This window comes from Saccopteryx leptura, chromosome 3 (assembly GCF_036850995.1).
Source record: "Saccopteryx leptura isolate mSacLep1 chromosome 3, mSacLep1_pri_phased_curated, whole genome shotgun sequence".
Classification (NCBI taxonomy): domain Eukaryota; kingdom Metazoa; phylum Chordata; class Mammalia; order Chiroptera; family Emballonuridae; genus Saccopteryx; species Saccopteryx leptura.
The window spans coordinates 290,198,246-290,221,063 of NC_089505.1; the positions used below are offsets into that span (position 1 = coordinate 290,198,246).

Consider the following 22,818-nt stretch of genomic DNA (forward strand, 5'->3'; position numbering starts at 1 on the left):
TATATTTTTTTAAACTTTATTTAAAATTTTGTTTCCTACTGATTTGAGAGAAAAGAGGGGAGATAGAGAGGGGAAGGGAGAGAGAGAGAAAGAGAGAAGCGTCAACTTGTTGCCCCATTTAGTTCCATTTAGTTGTGCACTCATTGGTTGCATCTCCTCTGTGCCCTGACTGGGGATTGAACCCGTGACCCCGGCACTCTGGAATGATGTTCTACCCACAGAGCCACCCGGCCAGGGCCTATGAATTATCTTACTATTTACCATCTTTTTAAATTTTATTTTTCAGTTACACTTGGCATTCAACATTATTTTGTGTTAGTTTTAGGTGTACTTTATTGTCTATTTTTAAAGCTGTTAAGTAGATTATTTCTGTCTTTCTGCCACATTCGTTGATATTTGATGGGTCATAATGAGAGAGCAGGTGTCACGTAAGTCTGAGGAAAGCATATAGACTATTTTTCTTACTTTTAGAATTTTTCTAATTACCTACTTCTTAATATTTCATTTATCCATTCAGGGTTTTTCCTCCAATTATAATTTAATCATCTGTACAGGTACAATTGAAAGTCATTTTTCCCAGTTCTATTTATTATCATAGACTCACTCCCCTTCTCTCTCTGCCCATAAACCAAGGTTACAATTCTTAGAAACCATAGGCTTTTAAAGTATTTAAAGGCTTAGAATTAGAGAAAAGAGGGAAATTATGGGACAGAATCCACTTATGGGAGCTGATTTCAGACAAGGCTAATGATGGACTCTGCACAAAAATATCTTCATCCACATTGTCTAATGATTTTTTAATTTCACTTTGTTATGTTGCCTAAATTCTATTAAACATTAATTTTTATAGACAAATACCTGGTTTTTAGATAACTCTGGTTAGATTAAGAGTTTATAATAATTTTTATAAAGTATTCTAGTCAGATTACCTTGCCACCTCTAGTTGTGATTAAAAGGGAAGAATATAATTTTGAAGATCAGAATGTTACTGTAAATTGGGACAGAGTAGGGCTACAGTAGGCTACTATGGTGTGGGAAGTTTGAGGGTTCTGAAATTAAGGAAGAGGGGCATGGGGAATTCTGTGCAGAAAGGTAGAATTTACAAAAGACAAATCGCTTTATTAAAAAATTACCGTATTTCCCCATGTATAAGACAATCCCATGTGTAAGACATATCTTAATTCTGGGGCCCAAAATTTGAAAAAAAATGTATTATATAAAGTTATTGAACTCAAGTTTTATTCATCATAAAATTCATACAACTCCTCATCACTGTCGAAACTCCCATCCATTAGCTTGTCCTCTTCTGTGTCTGATGACGAATCACTGTCTTCAACAATGAGTGCAAAAACAAGCACAAAAAAGTGGGAAATGCAAGTAAAAAAATCTACAACCACTATAAAGACACAACCAGTGGTTAGACCTCAAATTTTTCGGGAAAGGGTGCGTCTTATACATGGGCAAATACAGTACCAAGGATGGTACTTTAGGAAGTGACCATTTTAGGAGGAAAAAGGACATTTTTTAAAAAGTCTACTGTACTTTGTTCTGATGACCTCCTGCTCACTTGCTTAGAACTCAGGTTGATTCTTTTTTTTTTGGAGAGGCAAGGACATTAAAGTGTGCCCTGACCAGGGATTGAACTGGCAACTTGCATGCTCTGGGGATGCTGCAATAGACTGAGCATCCTGCCAGTGCTTAATTTCTTTTGATTTATAGTTTCAGAGAGACAGGGCGAGGATGGGAGAGAGAGGGGTGGGGGAAGAGAAGCATACATTTGTTTTCCACCTAGTCGTGCATTCATTGGTTGCTTCCCATGTGCCTGACTGGGGGTCAGAGCACAACCTTGTTTCAGGACAAAGCTCCTAACCAACAGAGCTCACTGGCCAGGGCCAGGTTGCTTCTTTAATGTCTTCTCATTTTCCATATCTGGGAGACTGCTGTGAGGGTGAAGATTAGGTTGAATTTGGGAAAGATAAAAACAAGTGCATGTGACTTCACTACAGTAAACGTTGTAGTCTAGTATTGTAAAATAAGCTTTTGTGGACTAGTCTGCCAGTTGGACCATATTTTGTGACATTTCTTTTCTGAGGAGTATGTATGTAAAATGTTAAATGACTAACATACAGTTAAAGTTAAGGATGCAGTTTGTTCTAGGGAACAAAGACCTCATTAAGGATAAAGATTGGGGAAACAGAATTTGAAATTTGTTAGGAACTTCGGGGGTATTTTTAGTTTATTTCTCTTGATTATCTTTAGCAATAATGATCGTAAGATCTACTTACTGGTCCTAGCTCTATTCCCTGAAGTTTTAAAGAACTAATCTCTGTCTGATCCATCAAGGGTTCAGATATTTGATGACTGCTTTAATGTCTGTTTGATAATAGCTGTGCCCTCTTCCCATATGCTTCTCTTTTTAAGGCTAATTTCCATAGCCTAATTGTTTCTAGTATACCATTGTTTTCAGACTTTTGGATCCTTCTAGATATTCTCTAACTTTAAATTATTTAAATCATGGTATTTAAAACCTCATGTAATGTTTTAAATGATTCTAATCAGCTCAGATTTGAATGGGCCTATTTTATTAGTGTGATTAAGATAGTACAAGTTTGCAATCAGTATTATTTTCTTTTTTAAATTACTGTATCTCACATCTTCCCATGAACTACTTTGGTCATGTAAGCCTGTAGGTAATTTTATTTATATATTTGTCTATATATTTATTTTCATAATTGACTATTAAGTCAGGTCTTCCTGTCTTCAATTTCAGCTAAGAATAGAGGAAAGACTGTTGTAGCAAATTGAATCATGAAATTTAGGGGCAAAAGGATTTGGGTTTTGCCATTTATTAGTAAAGAATTCTTGGATTTACTTCACTTCCTTTTTTGATAAAATGAGGATAATGCCTCTTTGCTAGGATTGTTATTAGGATTACACGAAATAATCTAGGGAAAGGACTTTAATAAACTTTATTCTAGTGTTTTAATTTAAAAAATGTTTTAAATAAACATTTCAAGATGCAAAAAAAAGTATTAAAATATGTAACCAATAAATACTTCTATACAACAAACACTGGTGTATTTATTATCTTTAATTTGTATCTAGTTTGTTTTTAACTCAGTGTTCTATCCTTTACATCATTTACCATTTTCAGTATTCATTTGCTGCATTATCAGCTTTGTTCTATCAACAGAAATGATGAACAAGTTTTAAAATTACTGGAACAATTCATTGAAAAAAATATTTAAAGGTCATCCTGAGGCTGAGCATTAAGGCAGGCCACCACAGCCCCATTCACTGGTGAATCCTGAGTGGTTAGTCAGCACTTGCTGGGCTGAGGTTTTATAGTCAGTTTCTTCTCTGCCTGGAAGTACCTTTAACCACTTACTTTCTACCATGTTTTTCTCTTTAAGGATGTTTGAGAGATCAGTGTCAGATATATTTTCTCTGTAGTATTTTGTTCTAATTTATAGCTAATTTTTTGATGGTTAAGCTGTGAAAACTGTTTGCTAGTTTTATAGAAAAAAAACAATAACAAAAAAAAAAACACAACAAAAAAACCCCCAATAACCGTATTTAGCTTAACGATGTAACTTAAACTTAGATATTTTAGCTGGTGATAAAATATACACATTATTCAGTTTTAGCATATTATAGATTTTAAAACATTGGTTTTAAATTTCTTAGATTTTTAAAATTTTTCAGTGCAACCCATAATGATCTCAGAAATTTTCTGCTACTTAGAGATAGTATTTTATTAAATAGTTTGTTGCTAAAGATTGAAAAGTACATCAGAGTTACAACTAAAGATTTCTAGTTACAGAATTAACAGTATTTTTCTGGGGTCACATTTGTTAGTCATTTAATGGTCAGCAGAATATCTGAAGAAATGTTGGACAAAAGATATTCAATGCAGTTCTGATTTAAACAAAAAAAATGATCAATTTGTTTACCATTAAGAGCTGGAGAAGGATTATTGTTTTAATAATTACATTCACCTTGCTATTTATGTTACGACATTTTAGTGAGTGAATCTTTATTGTGACTAACACTATGCAGTTTTACCTAATCAGGGATATTTATTTTGGTAAATAAAGACGCATCTGATGAGCAGAAAACCTGTTTCTTTTTTTTTTCTTTTAGAGAGAGAGAGACATATAGGCAGACAGACAGGAAGCCAGTGACCCTGGGGTCATGTCTATGATCCCATGCTCAAGCTGGTGAGCCCACACTCCAGCCGGAGACCTTGCGGTTTCGAACCTGGGTCCTCAGTGTCCCAGGTTGATGCTCTATCCACTATGCCACCGCCTGGTCAGGCGAAAACCTGTTTCTTACACTTTACTTTTGCAATAATATGGCCCTGGATATGTTTCAGATTTTTGGCATTTGTCCATTTTGTCTCTGGTGGCTTATTCTCTTCTGCTACTGAGGGACATTGTTCTCAGTCAAGCTTTTGTTTTTACATAGCTACTTTCCACTAGTTTACTATCTATATGCAAATTAAATGTAATAACATTCATTCCAGTCACTCTGTTTCATGCTAAGTTGGTTTGCATTTTCCTTTTATTTTGTTTACTACTTCCTCTAAACTGGTCAAGTCCAGAGTTCATGTAGATATTTAGACATGGATGTATAGGACTTTGAAAATCTCTTCCTTGCTGGTAGAGAAAAGAGGGATTAAGATATGTCTTTAGGTGGAAAAGTAAGAAAAAGAAAAGATGATATTTATTAATATTTAAAATAAACAATATTCTTTAAAAGGGATTGATTGCTATGTAGCTGAAGTCTTGTGGGGATTTCTTACAGATCAGATTTTTTCCCCCTTCTTTCCTTCCTTCCTTCCTTCCTTCCTTCCTTCCTTCCTTCCTTCCTTCCTTCCTTCCTTCCTTCCATCCATCCATCCATCCATCCATCCATCTATCTATTGAGAGAGAAAGGGAGAGAGATGAGAAGCATCAACTCGTAGTTGCGGCACCTTAGTTCATTGATTGCTTTTTCATACATGCCTTGACCGAGGGACTCCAGCCAAGGCACTGACTCCTTGCTCAAGCCAGCAACCATGGGGTCATGTCTATGATCCCACATTCAAGTCAGCAACCTCTGCACTCAAGCTGATGAGCCTGCGCCCAAGCCTATGAACCTGTGCTCAAGCCGGTGACCTTGGGGTTTCAAACCTAGGACCTGAGCATCCTAGGTTGATGCTCTATCCACTGTGCCACCACCAGTCAGGCTATATAAAATTTCTTGATAGCCTCATCTCAGCAATGTTTAAAGCCTGATAATAAAATATGATCTTGCAGCTTCCTGAATGTTATTGTACTAGATTACCTAGGGTGGTCGTGAGGGACTGCTCAGTTGAAAACTACTTTTGCTAACTTTTTTTCTAGGATAAGGGGAAGGGAACAATCCATTTACTAAAAAACAAATAAAAAACTTACAAAACCTCTTTCCCTTCTACGAAAGCCCATAAACATGCTTTGGAAAATTTATTTGCTTTTAATGTTTTTTTTTTTTTAAATTTATTCACTTTAGAGAGAGAGAGAGAAAGAAGGGGGGTAGGAGCAGAAGGCATCAACTCCCATATGTGCCCTGAGAGAGAGAGAGAGAAGGGGGAGGAGCAGGAAGCATCAACTCCCATATGTGCCCTGATGGGGCAAGCCCAGGGTTTGTTTTTTTTTATTATTATTATTTTTTACAGAGACAGAGAGAGAGATAGGGACAGACAGACAGGAACAGAGAGAGATGAGAAGCATCAATTATTAGTTTTTTTGTTGCGACACCTTAGTTGTTCATTGATTGCTTTCTCACATGTGCCTTGACCGTGGGCCTTCAGCAGACCGAGTAACCCCCTAGCTCGAGCCAGCAAACTTGGGTCCAAGCTGGTGAGCTCTGCACAAACCAGATGAGCCCGTGCTCAAGCTGGCGACCTTGGGGTCCCGAACCTGGGTCCTCCACATCCCAGTCCAACGCTCTATCCACTGCGCCACCGCCTGGTCAGGCAAGCCCAGGGTTTTGAACCAGCGACCTCAGTGTTCTATGTCGATGCTTGATCCACTGCACCACCACAGGTTAGGCAGCTTTCAGTGTTAAGAGATGACATTTTGTTTGTTTTATAGGGTATCTGATGAAATTACAGAATATAATTCCACAAGAGAGCAGGTCTTATATCTTTGTTTGTTATATGGTTACCTGTTAAAATCTATGGCCAGAATAAATGTTTTTCACCTTTTCTTCCCTAGTTTGAGCACTAATAGCTTCCTCCAAGAGAAGTTTTATTTTAAAAGCAAACCGTGGCTGAATGTTGATAGACTTAAAATTTAGGTGATAGTTCATGTTGGGAAAATACTTGCATTTCCAAGCAGTATTGAGCTGTTAATATGGTATTATCCTTACCAAAGTCTTACGTGATGTGAACAGTAATAGGATAATCAGTGAAGTTGAATGAGCTTTGTAATGGGAATTAGAAGACCTAGTACATGTTCTGTTAAAAGTTCTGAGTTTGAACAGACCACTGTGCCTCTCTTGGATGTAATTCTTTAACCTGTAACATGAGGGCTTGGATAAATTGTGATGGAAGGAGACTTGACTTGAGGCAGTGAACACACAATACAGTGTATAGATGAAGTATTGTAGAATTGTACACCTGAAATGTATATAATTAACTAATGTCACCCCAATAAATTCAATTAAAAAAGTGGTTAAAAAACATGAGGGCTTGGATATGAAACTCTCTTAAAATCTTTTTCAATTTAAGATGATCACATAATTATTGTACCTTCCCACCTCCCTCTAGATGTCTGTGTTTACTATATCCTTTCTTTTTTTTTTTGTATTTTTTTTTTCCAAAGCTGGAAACAGGGAGGCAGTCAGACAGACTCCCGCAGGCGCCTGACCGAGATCCACCCGGCACGCCCACCAGGGGGCAATGCTTTGCCCATCTGGGGCGGCGCTCTGTTGCGACCAGAGCCACTCTAGCGCCTCAGGCAGAGGCCACGGAGCCATCCCCAGCGCATGGGCCATCTTTGCTCTAATGGAGCCTTGGCTGCAGGAGAGGAAGAGAAAGACAGAGAGGAAGGAGAGGGGGAGGGGTGGAGAAGGAGATGGGTGCTTCTCCTGTGTGCCCTGGCCGGGAATCGAACCCCCGGGACTTCTGCACGCCAGGCCGACGCTCTAACACTGAGCCAACCGGCCAGGGCACTGTTTCCTTTATCTTGGAGGAAAAGTTAAATGATTTTCCAAGATCAGTTCATATCATTGTGAAACTACCAATGTCTAATTCTTCCACTTTTGTTGTTCATTCATTTATCCAGCAAACATTTTTTAGACGTGTACAAGATTTCAGGTTCTTTTAGGTTCTGGGAAGAGAAATATCTAGAAGTCATAAACTCTTATTTCAAGGAGATCACAGCCTAGTAGGGAAAGAAAAACATTGAATGCAGTCTGATAAAAAATAATGTAAAAGGGCAATGTGGTGGCAGAAAGAGGAAGTGAACCTTTATTCTGTAGTCAAGCAAGAGTTTACAGAGGAGAGGGAGATCCTTGGCTTGATTTTTAAAATTAAAAAATAAAAAACAGTAACCCTTTCCCCTTTAATAAAAGTACTAGGTTCTTTAAAAAAATTTTTTTTTGTATTTTTCTGAAGTGAGAAGCGGGGAAGCAGACAGACTCCCGCATGCGCCCCACCAGGATTATGCCCACCAGGGGGTAATGGTTCGCCCATCTGGGGTGTCACTCCATTACAACGAGCTATTCTAGTGCCTGGAGTGGAGGCCATGGAGCCATCCTCAGCACCCGGGCCAACTTTGCTCCAATGGAGCCTTGGCTGCGGGAGGGGAAGAGAGAGAGAGGAAGGAGAGGGGGAGGAGTGGAGAAGCACATGAGTGCTTCTCCTGTGTGCCTTGGCCAGGAATTCAATCCAGGACTTCTATACACCAGGCTGATGCTCTACCACTGAGCCAACTGGCCAGGGCTAAGTGCTATTAATAGATTCTTAATATAAAAAGAAATAGAAAATACAGATAAGGAAAACCACTGTTAATATCTTGATATGTATCTTTTCCCACCCTTTTGAAACTGGGTTTTATTTTATTTATTTAAAAATACATTTTTTTATATTTTATATCTTTATATATATATATATATATATATATTATTTATTTATTTATTTTATTTTTTTTTACAGAGACGGAGAGTGAGTCAGAGAGAGGGATAGACAGGGACAGACAGGAACAGAGAGAGATGAGAAGCATCAATCATTAGTTTTTCCTTGCGCATTGCGACACCTTAGTTGTTCATTGATTGCTTTCTCATATGTGCCTTGACCACGGGAACTTCAGCAGACTGAGTAACCCCTTGCTCGAGCCAGCGACCTTGGGTTCAAGCTGGTGGGCTTTTGCTCAAACCAGATGAGCCCGTGCTCAAGCTGGTGACCTCGGGGTCTCGAACCTGGGTCCTCTGCATCCCAATCCAACGCTCTATCCACTGCACCACCACCAGGTCAGGCTATCTTTATATTTTTAAATGTTACTCAGGTTTTTTTTAAGAGAACAGAGAGAGAGAGAGAGAAGGGGGAGGAGCTGGAAGCATCAACTCCCATATGTGCCTTGACCATGCAAGCCAAGGGTTTCAAACTGGTGACCTCAGCTTTCTCAGGTTTACGCTTTATCCACTGCGCCACCACAGGTCAGGCCTAAAAAATATTTTATTGTGGTAAAATACATATAACAAAATTAAACATCTTAACCATTTTTTAAACTACACAGACCAGTGGTATTAAGTACATTCACATTGTTGTGCAACCGGAAACTGAGATTTAAAGGATGCTTAGAAGACTAAAAAGAGTCAATCTGGGGGAGGAAGTATTAGAGACAAAAGATGATGAAATGTAAAAGGTAAGAAGGTCTGAAAAAGCATGTTGTTTATGGCCAACCAGAAATAGTTAGGTATGGCTGGAACATGAGGGGTATTGATGAGGAATGGGAGATATGGAGAGTTATCATTCATATTGTGGAGGACTTTAAATGTGATACTAAAACATCTAAAGGCTGTCTGTGGGAGTTGGCAGACAATAAAAGGTTTCAAGCTGGGAAAGGGACAAAATGATGATGTGATTTGTGTCTTAGAAAACTTAACTCTGGCCAATATCTAGAAGGCAGACTGAGCACTCACTACCTTTATGCTTTTCTTCTTCATATCTGTAGAAATAATAGAGAAAACATATATCTACCCATCTATGGAAACAAGAAAGGGAAATCTCTGTAAATCAGAAACAGTGAAGAATTTCTGAAAATAGATAGGAGGTTCTGTGGGTAATGCTCATATCCAGAGGTAGGAAGAGTACCAGCCGTAGGATGATTGATTAGCATTACTGCAACATGAGCAGCTAATCAGCACCAACCTTTATACATTCTAACACCAATTTGAACCAAGCAAAAGGTCTATTTCTCTGTGAGAACTACATGTAGGAATTTAGATCATGGAGACCAGGAAACACCCTGGGTAACTGGCTATCCTCACACTTAGAAGACCAGGCATTGAGGCAACCCATACTGGGGTGTGTTCTCCACTCCTACTGAAAGCAATATGAAATGAGTAGTATTCCCTGAATGAACTGTACCAATAGAATACAGCAGAATGTAACAAAATCTCAAATACAAAGATAAGAGTCTTCAAATGTTTCAAGAAAGCCAACACCATAAAAATGAATCAATAAATAGAAGACCTTAGGGTTAAGTAAGAAGTTACTAGAACAGAGTTCTAAAGTACGTGTAGCCAATCATTTTAGAGAGATAGGGAATTTATTATAGTCTTAACAAAAACAAGTGGTTATAAAACAAAGCATGTATGAAGAAGAGTTAATTAGAGATCTGGAGAATGAAAAATACTGTAGTTGATAATGGAACAATCTTTTTGGTGTCTGTGGGGAATGAATTAGAATGGTGCATGATTGATAGCAGAGAGAAGAGGTTCTTTCTGGTGGTTCAGTGATATAATGAGATCCTGAACCAAGATAGCAGCAGTAGGGATAAAGCTGGGAGATGTTTAATATAAAGAATATGAACAGTTGTGTGTGGGAATGAGAGAGAAGGAGCAATCTAGAATAATCCTAGTTTTTTAATTGGTTTTGTGGAAAGATAATATTGCTAGAAACCATAGTAGTAAATTCAAGAAAGCACTTTTGGGGGGTGTGGATGGAGGATACTACTCTCTCACTTGGACCTGTTGAGATTGAGGTGCCTGTGAGATAACCAGGTGGAGAAATGTCTGTTAGACTAGTGGATATATGGATTTGGAACTCAAATATTTTGGCTTGAGCAAGACTTGGAAGTTATTTATTGGTAATAATGGTAGTGGATCTCATGCTCATGGGTGAGGTTGCTCAGGAAGAATGCATAGACTTTGAGACAAAATAATCACTACCATTTGAGAGGTATGTGGAAAAAGAAGAACAACCAGCGCAGGGAGAGACAGAAGAATGTTTGGAGAGGAAGAGTGGCACCAAGAGTAAAATCCTAGACACCAGGAAAGTGAGGAAGTGGGTAATGATGCCAGATTATCAAAGGTTAAATAAGGGCTAAGTAGTGATTTGGCAACTAAAAGATGACCTAAACAGGCCCTGGCCGGTTGGCTCAGCAGCAGAGCATTGGCTTGGCATGTGGAAGTCCGGGTTCGATTCCCAGCCAGGGCACACAGGAAAAGTGCCCATCTGCTTCTCCACCCTTTCTCTTCTCCTTTCTCTCTATCTCTCTCTTCTCCTCCTGCAGCCAAGGCTCCATTGGAGCAAAAGTTGGCCCGGGCTCTGAGGATGGCTCCTTGACCTCTGTCTCAGGTGCTAGAATGGCTCCAATTGCAGCGGAGCAGTGCCCCAGAGGTGGCGAGCATCTCCTCCTGGTGGGCATTCCGGAGTCTGTGTGTTAGCCTCCCTCCTCCCCCACTTCTCACTTCAGAAAAATATTTAAAAAATACAAAAAATACAAAAAAAAAAAAAAAAAAGAAAAAAGACCCAAACAGGAACAGTGTCAGTGGAATTGTGCAGCTAAAACCAGATTGCAGTGAGTTGAGGAATAAATGGAAGGTAAAGTGGCAGAGGCTTTGAATCCAGATTCTACAGACAGGTTTTTAGAGCAGTGAGATCTCTGGGAGAGCTGCAGTGTGGGGGCGGGATGCAGGGTACAAGGAGAGGATGTTCATTCAACTTATTCTCTAGCCTTTCCTCTCTACTAATTTTTCTTTTCTTTTCTTTTCTTTTTTTTCTTTTCTTTCCTCCTTCCCTCCCTCCCTTCCTCCCTCCTTTCCTTCCCTCCCTCCCTCCCTCCCTTCCTTCCTTCCTTTCTAAACCTTTTCAAGTGTTTTCTTTCATTCTCATCTAACCATTTAATTCTTAAACTTCTCTCCCAACTCTACATTTTTATAGCACTTGTTTTTTTGTGTCTGGAAAGACTCATGTGATAGTTCACTTACTTGTTCATCCATTCATATGTCCTTCAGGGTCTTTTTGTGTCTTTAACTTGACCACAGTGTCACACCAAAGATGCTCTATTAAGTGCTCTTGAAAATAAATTGTACAAATACAGGATGAGAAAATCCTATTTTGGAATAGTTCTAGCATTTAAAAAAAAATCTGTGTATTAGATAACTGGAAGTTTGATATGACTTCTGGGAAAATTTAGACAACCTAAAAATATACTAATTGAGGTTTTACAGAAACAATTAATTATTCGACCCCAGTGAAAACACGTGTATCATTTGTTGTTTCACTTTAATTATGAATATTGTATTTAAAAGGGACACTAGAGAACTAGAAACTTGTTCAGGAGAGGGAGAAAAGTGATGGGGTTGAGTGCTGGTTGCCAACCCAATGTCTATTTTCCCTTTCTTTGTTAGTAACATAAGTGCTACAATGTGGACACTTGGTTAAGCCCCCAAAATGGCATTTCTCAGCAGCTGTAAATAGAAGTCTTTGGGTCTGACTTCTAGGAAAGCTCTTTAAAGGAGATAGACTCATCTGGGAAGCCTCAGAAGAAACTCTGGTGCCTTCTTTCTCTCTTCTGTGTAGGACATGGATATGATACCTGGAGTTTCAGTAATCATCTTTTGACCATGAGGAATGACTGAGCATAAATGCCATGTGGTAAGGCTGGCAGAATGAAGAGGTAGATCAAGTGGGGGTTCTTGGTGACTACAGAGCTGCCATTCTGTCTAGACCTATATACCTCTAGATCTCTTAATGCAGGAAAAATAAACCTCTCTTTTCTATAAACCACAGGTATTTGTCCATGTGCAACTGAACCTAATCTTAACTGACATAAAGGGCCAGTCCACTGCAGGATTGATTGCCGCTATTATTGAGACTAGCCTTAGCAGGCAGAAAATAGGTAGTGACCCTGGTTTGCAGTTTCCAAGGTTGACACAAAAGGGAGATTTTCTGGAAAATATTTTAACACTGATCTAAATAATTTTTGAGAGAGCCTTTCTCTGATTCTGGAAGAACATGATCATCCCTCTTGTAGGTATGAGCAAATGGAAAAAATTATAGATGATAAAATTTAGCAGTTCAAAAGAAGGAATAATTTGAATTGTTATAGCGATAGCTCTCTGCCAAATAATTGTGACACTACATCAGATGTAAAAAATTCAAATTCTTCGACTCTGTGAGATTTAAGATTCTGAGAACAGGAAAAAGTTTTTTGGAAAATAAAATCATTTATATTGAATGAAAATATAAAATAATAGTGAAAGTAGATTTGATACTCCAGAAAATCATATTAGTGAAAAGACTAGTTCAAATGATGTTTCAGAATTAAGGAAAGATAGAGTTGGAGATTATGACAAAAGAGATAATTAGATAAAACAGATAGATCCAAGCGATCTATTATATATAAATTGGGTGTTCTAGAAAGAACAGAGAAAATGTATAAGTAATCAATGAATATTCAAGAAGTATTATAATGCTACTGAACTGAAGGCTTGTACTTTTAATAAAACTCACCAAATAGCAAACAAAATGAGTGATTAGACTCGTTGTGTTTCTTACATTTAAAGATGAGAGAAAATTTTATGAATATTCAGGAAAGAAAACCAAATAATTTTCAAAGGTAACGTAATCAGATTGGAATCTAGTCTTCTATTTAATAAAAAATGCTAGATTAGAGGATTCTAGCCCTTTGGATTTATGGACCAGTAAAATGCTATTAGAAAATTTGAATAATTAACATAAATTATCAAATTTTTATTTGGCTAACTAAGACTATAAAATATAACATAAACAATTGAATAGTTTTTATTTTAGGTTGAACAAGAGTGTCACCTTTATTATTATTATTGATTTTAAAGAGAGAGAAAGGGAAAGAGAGAGAGAGAGAAATATTGATTTATTGTGCCCTGACTGAGGATCGAACGTGCAACCTTGGTGTATTAGAATGATGCACTAACCAGTAGAGCTACCTGCCCAGGGTAGTCTGTCACTCTTTTTTGATTGTACTGAGGACTAGTGAAAACTCTGTCACCAAATAGTACTGATTCTTGGTTTGGAGCTGGTAATTACTGAAGTATGTACAGTGTTGTGAGAGCCCTCAGGGTTTAATACCTAACACACTGTCATTTACATATAAAGGCAAAAGAGAGATTTCCAGATAAATATGGTTTTAGAAATGCTAGCTTTGTATTATTTCTGAAAAAAAATCTGAGAAGATACTTTATAGAATAATACAATTAATAAACTTGATTTAACAAATTAATATTAAAATTTGTACTTACAGAAGCTGTTTTATTTTGATTACCTGTAAAACAGTCATTAAATTCAAGCCACAGAAATAACAAAATTAGAAACTCAGATGTATTTATTTTAAGTATTTATTATGTTTCTACTGTGTACTTAGTAAGGCAAGGCTCTGAGGATACAGTAAAAAAACAAAAAATAATGTGATTTTTGCCCTGATGGAGCTTATAGTTTAGCAACTGATATAAGAAATATCCAAGTAGTTACAGTGCAATGTGATGGATGAAGATAGTTTTGATGGTGAAATGTGAGTATAGAGTCAGAACACTTAACTCAGATTTGGGGGAGAGGCAGAGATGGTTTTCTGAAGAAGGAACATCTGAGTTGAGAAAAGGCAACAAGAAAAAGAAATTGAGAAGATTTCAGATTAGTTGATGCAGAGAATACAAAGTGAGAAAAAGGAACAAATGACACTGAGGTAACTAGGGACAATATCACACAGAACCTTGAAAACAGTATCAAGGCAGTTGGGCTTTATCCTGTGAGGAATGGGGAGCTATTAGAAGATTTTAATTATGAAAAAATGATACAATCTTTTTTTTTAATTTTTTTAGAAAGATCACTCAGGCTATCGTGTGGAGAATATTGGACTAGAGCTAGTAAAATTGAAGCTAGTGAGATCAACTAGCGAGTGGTCTTATTTTCTGACAAATATTTTTAGGTCAGAGGTGACATTGGGCTGGCTATAGTAGGGTCATGGGATGGAGAAATGTAGATGGATTTGAGAAAGATTTAGGTTTTGGCAATTAGATATTAGGAAGACATATAGGGAAGAGGACATAACTGATCTTAAATCCCTGGCTTGTATAATAGGTAGATGATAATGATGCCATTGGGTAAGGGAGCCCGGGAGAGAATGTTGGGGAAGGATGATGAGTTCACTTTGAGGTGCCTATGGGACAGCTAAGCTGAGATCCAGTAGATAAATGGGTTTGATTTAGGAGAAAATCTGGGCTGGAGATGCTGATTTGGAAAGGGTCAGTATTGGAAGGTAAGTAACGTCATGGAAATGAGAGATCACCCAGGTAGAATGTGTAGAGAGGGAAGAGCTGATTTAGGTGTAAGACCTTAGGAACACATACATTTAAATGAGGATTCTCCTAATAAGACTTTAAGAAGAAATGGCTAAAAACATAGGAAAAACATTTAGGAAAGTGTGAGCTAACAGTTCTGAAACAATTATATATGTGTACTGTTATTAAATAAGTAAATGGATAGTGAATTGTGGGATCCACGTTTTTCACTTTTGGAGAGTGAGGTTACAGATAACCATAGGCAAGGGAAAAGCTAGAACAAATCATATGGTTAGAGACATCAGAATGAACTGGGGTTTAGCTTATTATAGATATGGATACACATGATAGGTATGTATGTATATATGGCCTAGTATACAGACATGTATTTTCTAGCTCTGTCTACTGAAAGGGTCTAGAAATAATTACATCCAAGTAGCACTGAGCACACCCAGCATCCACATTTTGAATTCTGATACCATTCTCCAACAAAAAATACTAAAACTCCTTGGAAAATGTCTGATTCTAGAACTGGGGCAGGGAAGATGCACATGAAGTGAGACCACTTTGTAGGGCCAGAAAGTAAGAAAATTCTTGAACTCCAAATGGATAAGCGCTTGGCAAAAAGATCCTGGAGCCAACCTGAAAGAGCACCCACTATGAGCAAAAATAAATGATATAGTGTTGAATTACAACCCAAAGGATGAAGTAAATAGCCCTAAATCCATACTGGTTAAAATAAATGATTAAAGAAATAAGTGCCATCACTTATCTCAGACAGAAGGATTTCAAGTAATTTATGAGGACACTTCTCTCCCTCAAGGAGGTGGAATTTAACTCTCTAGTCCTTGACTGTGTAATTGGTGACTAAAAGGGAATGGTTACTTGTGTAGAAGGTGCTTAAGATGAAATAAGTCAAGGACCAAGGTACTTTCATGGGCTCTAGCACTGAAGAATATTGGTGATCTCATTGGAGCAGTTCTAGGAGAAAGGTAGATTTTTGAGCTCTTGATATATATGACTAACCAACCTTATAGAGTATTACACTTATGTGTTCTTATTAGAAGATTTAATCACAAACTGACAGCTATTTAGTGTCTATCAAAATTTCACATAAAATATCACATATAAGAAGATAGTTTAATGAATATCTTAATGATGTGTTCATCTAGTTTCTTGTATTAAGTCTCAGAGAACAAAAGTATCAGGGCAATGTCATCTCAGTCTCCCCCGACATGCACTGCCTGTACTGAGTTCTGAATTAATGATATGCCATCTGTCTGTATAGAATCTATCTTTAAGGAACATCATTTGAATGATGTGCATTTTCTAAAATTATATTTGAAACTATAGTCCAATAGGTTCATTTTTCTTTTTATAAGTATATATAATTTAGATTTCAAAAATTACATATTTTCTTATAAAAATGAAAACTTTTATCCCTGAAAACACAAATTTGATATTTAGTCTTTATAATATGCTGATATCATGAACTTGATATTGTTTGTTTTGGTTGCCCCAAAACTTAGTGACCTAAAACTACATTGATTTATTGTTTTTATACAGTTCTGTGGGTCAGGAATTTGAGCATGGCCTGGCTAGGGGATTCTTCTGTTCTGTGTGGTACCAGCTGGGATCACTCATCCTCCTGGTAGCTGAGCTGGGCTGGGCATGACAATCTAAGAAGGCGTCATTCACGTGTCTGGCACTTTGGCATGCCTCCACATGACCTCTCCACAGCATGGTGGAGTCAGATTTGTTACATGGCTTCTAGCGTCCAGGAGGGAAAAAGGGGAAGCTGCTAGTCCTCCTGGTCTCTGGAGTTTCAGAACATCACTTTACCACATCCTGTTGGTTGAGGCAAGTCACAAGACCAGCTAAGATTCAAGGACCTGGGAAATAAGCTTCATCTCTTGATGGGTGGAGCGACATGTGCACACAAAGAGAGAAGGAAATGATGGTAGCTATCTTTGGAGAATAGTATGTGGCCATACCAACTACTTCAGTATTATTTATAAATTTCATACACATAGTTTTATTGTGATGAATCTTTACCTTTATTTTAACTTTAACCAATTCTAGTCTTTTTAGAAATGAAGCAGGTTATAAATATTACATAAAATGACCTTAATTTAATAGAAGAAATTTAGAATAAAAGGGGCCAAGCTAACTCCCATCCTTCTTATTGCACTATAAATTTATCTTGGTTTAAGAAGTATGTTGGATTACTTAGAGTTGAAAATCTAAAACATTTTTGCTTAGTTATTGGGGCCATCTTATTAGAATTTGCTGCTTTAGCTTAGTTTACCTGGTTTGGAAGGTTCACTGATACACGAGATATATATTTTTTGCTCTGATACATGATATATACATATATATTTTGCTCTGATAAACTGTAGAGCACAATCTAGCAAAGGCTATCATGATGTAAAATCCAGATACTCTTTGATTCAGTAATTCTGCTTCATGAATAAGGAATGTAAATTTGTGATTTCCACGTTGGGCAGCTCTCTAGGCGCCCACCTTGGAGAGAACCCTGATTACAAGTGCCATTTTAACAACCAGTTTGCTGAACTCAACGAAAAATTAGGGATTGGTTCTGCCGAACTGGTGCAAACCAGCTGAATCCCACCCCTGGTGACGATCAAGATTTTGAGACTGGTGATAGCACAACAAATGGAGAGATGAGAGTAGATAAAATGCATGAAAATGATTATGAAAATGAAGTGTGGGCCCCCCATTAGAAAAACACAGTAGGGTATTGAATGACAAAGAGAGGAAGAAGGTAGGATGGCAGATTGCATGAGCCTGAGGGAAGGAATGAGGTTGATGTGAGTTGGAGGTTTGGAAATGTCTTTGTGGAAAAGGTTGATCTACTGCCTGAACCTTCACTTTAGAAAGTTCTTTTCAAGAGCAAGATTGAGCCCAGTAGTTGAAAGGAGTGTTCAGAGATAGACTGAGGGTGTAGAGTTGATTTGTTTTGCTACCTAAAAAGGGTTTTTAGAGCTCACTGGAGAAAAGTTTGGAAGGAAGGGCAGTAGTGAGGGAACTCAATCTTAGAGTGGCTGAGAAAGATAGAGAACATTGTAGGCATGAAAATAGGAGAAGGACCTGAAGGTTTGTGTTTTGATGTTTAAAAATTTGATTTTAGAGAGCGAGAGGAAGGAGAGAGAGAGAGAAACATCAATTTGTTCCATTTATTTATGCATTCATTGAATGATTCTTGTGTGTTCCCTGACTGGGGATCAAACTCACAGCCTTGGAATATCAGGATGATGCTCTAACCAGCTGAGCTACCCAGCCAGGGCCTGGAGCCGAACAATTTTGCAAGCCTGCTCTGTACTGATGCAGAATGGTTTGTGTTTTAAATAAAGCCCAAGAGTGACAAGGGTGAGAGCCACTTGTAGAATTAACTAGAAGATTCCTGACTTGAGTTGTGGTATGTTTCTGGAGCCTGATCCATGTGTCTTGTGATTTAAAGGGAACAATAGTAATCCTGGGTGTAAAGCCTAAAGCACTTAAGCTTTAAATAATGAAAGCAGTTAGGGCTCACATTTCTTAAGAGTTGTGTTATGTCTGCAGAGACCCCACTGTTTGGACTCAGCTTTGAGGTGGAATGGGAAGATACAGCACCACCATTAATTTAGTAAAATTCAATTTGTCTTATCCCAATGCCAATGACCCAGGAACAAATAGTAGCTATCATACTGGGTGCTTCTTTATCCTAGAGATTATCTTCTGCTGGAAATCCTGTTTCCTCTTACTGTTCCATTTTACCTGAAACTGGGTACTGAGACTCCTACTGCTGGGATGACATCAGCAACTCGGATGAGTGAGCTAATGGTGTCTAGCCTCTTGTCCCTTGGAATACCAAGGCAAAGCAAATACCAATTTGCTGCATACCCACTTTGGGGACCTGACCTTTTTAAAGCTAGTAACTAATTATCTCTTATCAACATTCTTCTTTCTTTCTTTTTTATCACCTTTAATCTTTAACTTTAATTCTTAAAATCTTTAGTAGGGACAGGGATGGGAATTGTCATTTTTTTTCCTTTTAACAATTAAAGCATCTATATAAGAATCTTTGTTTGCTTATAGGAAAATAATGATGTATCACAATATCTAAAATCTAATGTTTTCAATAGACTAAATGTGTTGTTTTTCTCCTACTTTAGATCTATCCATACTAATGAAAATGTAACTGGAACTGACTCTGATGATAAAATCAAGGACCATCAGGCAAAATCCTGCAGTTGAAATTTTCACTTTCAAATGAAGCCACCGACATTTAGAATTTCTCCTTTCTAAGGTAAATGAGACACAATTTTATTTTAATTTGACTCTTTGGCAGTCATTTAATAATTATTTCTATATATAGATTTTATAAGTTTAAATTTTTATGTTAGATTGGTTAGCTTTTGGAGAAGAGAGTTCACCCCCTACCCTGGCTCACTCCCCCCTAAGAAAAGATTCAGCTTTTAAATGGAGGTTGTCTTTACAATTAGGAAAGGGTGTCCATTATAAGAAATTAAGGTATATACTAAGTGCAGATTAAGACTCATTAAACTATGTTAGAAGAACTGAAATGAATGCCAATTTAATAACTATTTTATTTATGTTCTGACCCTCTGAGATGGGCAACTATCAGCACTCTAACAGAGTCTGCTCACATGATACAAGAGATCTTAGTGATAGTCTTTTAGTTTGATTGGGAAACCTTTCTCTCCTGTTCTCCTAAAGTTAAGGGTTCTCTATTCACCAAGAAGTATTTGTCACTTTTATTCCCTGTAGACTGTGCCTATATATAGGACCTTTGGAATTTGATGGGCTAGTTTCACTATTTTTTTTTTAATTTTTTTATTTATTTATTCATTTTAGACAGGAGAGAGAGAGGGAGAGAGTGAGAGACAGACAGAGAGAGAGAGAGGATAGAGAGACAGGGGGGAGGAGCTGGAAGCATCAACTCCCATATGTGCCTTGACCAGGCAAGCCTAGGGTTCCGAACAGGCGACCTCAGCATTTCCAGGTCGATGCTTTATCCACTGCGCCACCACAGGTCAGGCCTGGCTAGTTTCACTTGGACCAGAAAAGCCAAGTATGTAATTAGAAAATCAAGTGACACTTCCAAATTGTGGGGTGGATCCCTGCTCTAAAGACTGTTGAAAACAATCAAAGGAAACATTATATTAATGGAAAACAAGCACAGTGCTTCCTAGTTTTCTAAAATACATATACATTTCCAACAGGGTATATAGTTAGGCATTCATGTAAAAATCAGAAATTTTTTTAAATTATATTTTTCCAAGTATGAGGGAAGGTATGGAAAGAACCAAGTTGGTTGGTTCCCTGTATACATTACAGAGGTCTATAAATGAATTTTGCTTAAATATGGACAAGATGAAAATCTGAGAAAACTGTACCTCTTATTATTGGGATTATTAATTTCATTTTGTTCTGTTTTGGAAGAAGAATATATAAAGTAATAAATTCTAAAATAGTAAAAATCCATGTTATTTAAAAATTCCAAGATTGCATCTGTTATAAAAAATGGATTACCTTCTAGAAGGGGGTGGTGTAATTGAGTCATTTTTGCCAAAGAAAGGTTACCTTTAATCAAATAACAAATTAAAAAGAGTTGGGTTGTTTGATGAGAAGTTATAAAACTTTCCTGGCAACTAGTAGATGTATCTGTACTTCTCTAAAATTCCTTGGTGTCATTTTGAATCAGTGGTAATCATGATTAAATATATAATTTGTCTTATTATCAGAACCCATTTCCCTTATTTTTTAGATATCTTTTCTTCTTACTTTCATAATTTGCCTTATTATCAGAACCATTTTCCTTAATTTTTAAAATATCTTTCCTTCTTACTTTCATTTAACAATATTAGTAGAATGTCTGAGCTTTGCAAAGAATGATTTTAGATATGTGGAAGAATATTAATTATTCTATAACTTCATTATGAATGAAGTTGAAGACATTGTTCATTCAAAATGTTTACTCTAGGGCTGAGGAGGCTAAATACACTCATCTGAAAACTAAAAGCAATCATAAAATGAGCACATAAAATCATAATTTGGATTTCTTTCTAAGGAATATAGTTAAGTTGTATATTCAGATCTCAACAAAAGTGAAGATTAGGGTGTAGGAAGTTTGGATCAAGTGAATTTGCTGACTAACTGGTTTTGATTGTTAACTACTTATGATTCTATTTGTAATACTGCCACATAGCCAAATTAGTTGCTTAAATCTTTAATTAGCGATTTCTAATTCATCAATTTCTTCTTTCTCCCCACTCATTTGCAAGCTTTTGCAAAGTGACATCCCTATTAATATCGATAGTTGTCATTTTTCCTTTTGAAAATGAAAAAGTGAAAATTTCACAAACTCGTGCTCAGAAATTTTACATAATACATTTTGACAATATCTTTTTGTAATTTTTTGAGAGGTCTTTAGATTTTGAGATTGTGGGATTTTTTTTTTGTGTGTGTGTGTGTATGGCGGGGGGGGGGGGTATTAAAACAAAGCAAAAAAGTGTTAAGGCCCAAGAACATTTGTAAGGTTATGTCCTGGAATACAGTTCACATTAAGTAATGTGGTACCTTTTAGAAATACTTTATTTGGAGTCAAGAAAACATTTGAAAACAAATTTCAACAAGAAATAAGGAAATAGGTATTCCCTTGCTATTACAATAGAGCAAAAGATTTGATTTTTCTATTTTCATACTACCCTGGGGAACTGAATTAATAGTTCTGTCTTAGTTTCCTTTCCCATGATAATTACTTTTTAGACTTGTGATGAAAAATGAAATAAGTATATAAAATTATATAAAATGCTTTTCAGTGTGAAATTAAAGAATGTTGCTAAAGACAGAGATGACCATACTTACTGAAGTATCAATCACAGTTATTCTTCTTGTAGCAAAAAAAAAAAGCAGGTCAACTCACACTACTACTCAGAAGCTTGTAAAACCAGTTTCAAAGTTAATGACAAATATTATGCTTGAAGAGAAAGTAAAATGAGCTTTTGGCAAAAATCCCTTATCAAAGGCATACCATCTGGAAAAGCAATTACTGTCATGTGTGCATGCTAGCAGAATTTTTGTTTTTCAGTTGGATGAAAGGACTGATGTGCAGGGGACATACCAGCACTTCATATAGATGTGTTACTGTTACCACTGAGAAACACACACTCCTGTAGAAGAATATTTTGTCATTGCTTTGTTTTGTTGTTGGTAGTGGTTGGTTGTTTTTTTTAAAGCCATTGTTACCTGGAAAAATTGCATTGGTTCCTCTGATCAAAGCCCAGCTACTTTAACTGAAAGGAAGGTGCACTTGGTCTGTAAGAAATTGCACCAGGATATCAATTCATATCCTTCTTTTGTCAGAGAGAAGAACTGGTGTTCATTAATGTGATTTCTAATTATGATTTAGCAATTTTTAGCCATTAAAGCCATGTTTTTTTTAGCGTATTATGAAGGAATGGTCAAGTAGGATCCTGCTTTTCCACAGTGACATGTGCTAGCTGTGCAGTGTGACAGGGCTTTACATGTTTGCTAATTCATTTTTTAGTAAAATAAATATTTATTATTGATAATGACATTTCTCTGATTTTAAGGGAGCATAATTTAGCAAATACATTTAGTATTTCAAATAGTCAGAACTTATAAATTCATATTTACAGTATCATGAGGGGTTTTTTTTAAGTGGGAGAGAAATAGAGAGAGAGAGAGAGAGGGAGGGAGGAAAGGAGAGAGATGAGAAGCATCAACTCATAGTTGTGGCACTTTAGTTGTTCATTGATTGCTTCTCATATGTGCCTTGACCAGGGGACTCTAGCCGAGCTAGAGACCCCTTGCTCAAACCAGCGACCTTGGGGTCATGGCTATGAACGACGCTCGAGCCAGTGAGCCCGTGTGGGGTTTTGATCCTGGGTCCTTCGCATCCCAGGTCACTCTATCCACTGTGCCACCACCTGGTCAGGCCATAGTGTCATGAGTTTTCAGTTCTTTCTTTAAGATTTTAAT

At 37.1% G+C, this 22,818-nt stretch overlaps 1 protein-coding gene across 6 annotated transcripts in view; it reads left to right on the forward strand.

The window, feature by feature from the left end:
- The first annotated feature begins 18,963 nt into the window (after nt 1-18,963).
- The window catches only part of NCOA1 (nuclear receptor coactivator 1), a 192,877-nt gene continuing 189,022 nt past the window's right edge, over nt 18,964-22,818 (forward strand). For 4 of the 6 annotated variants that reach the window (XM_066378750.1, XM_066378755.1, XM_066378756.1 and 1 more), the window contains exon 1: nt 19,033-19,099. The gene's annotated coding sequence lies outside the window, so the exon portion shown is untranslated. Of the gene's footprint in view, nt 19,100-22,818 lie in introns of all 6 variants that reach the window. The other 2 variants (XM_066378753.1, XM_066378752.1) reach the window with 2 other exon arrangements.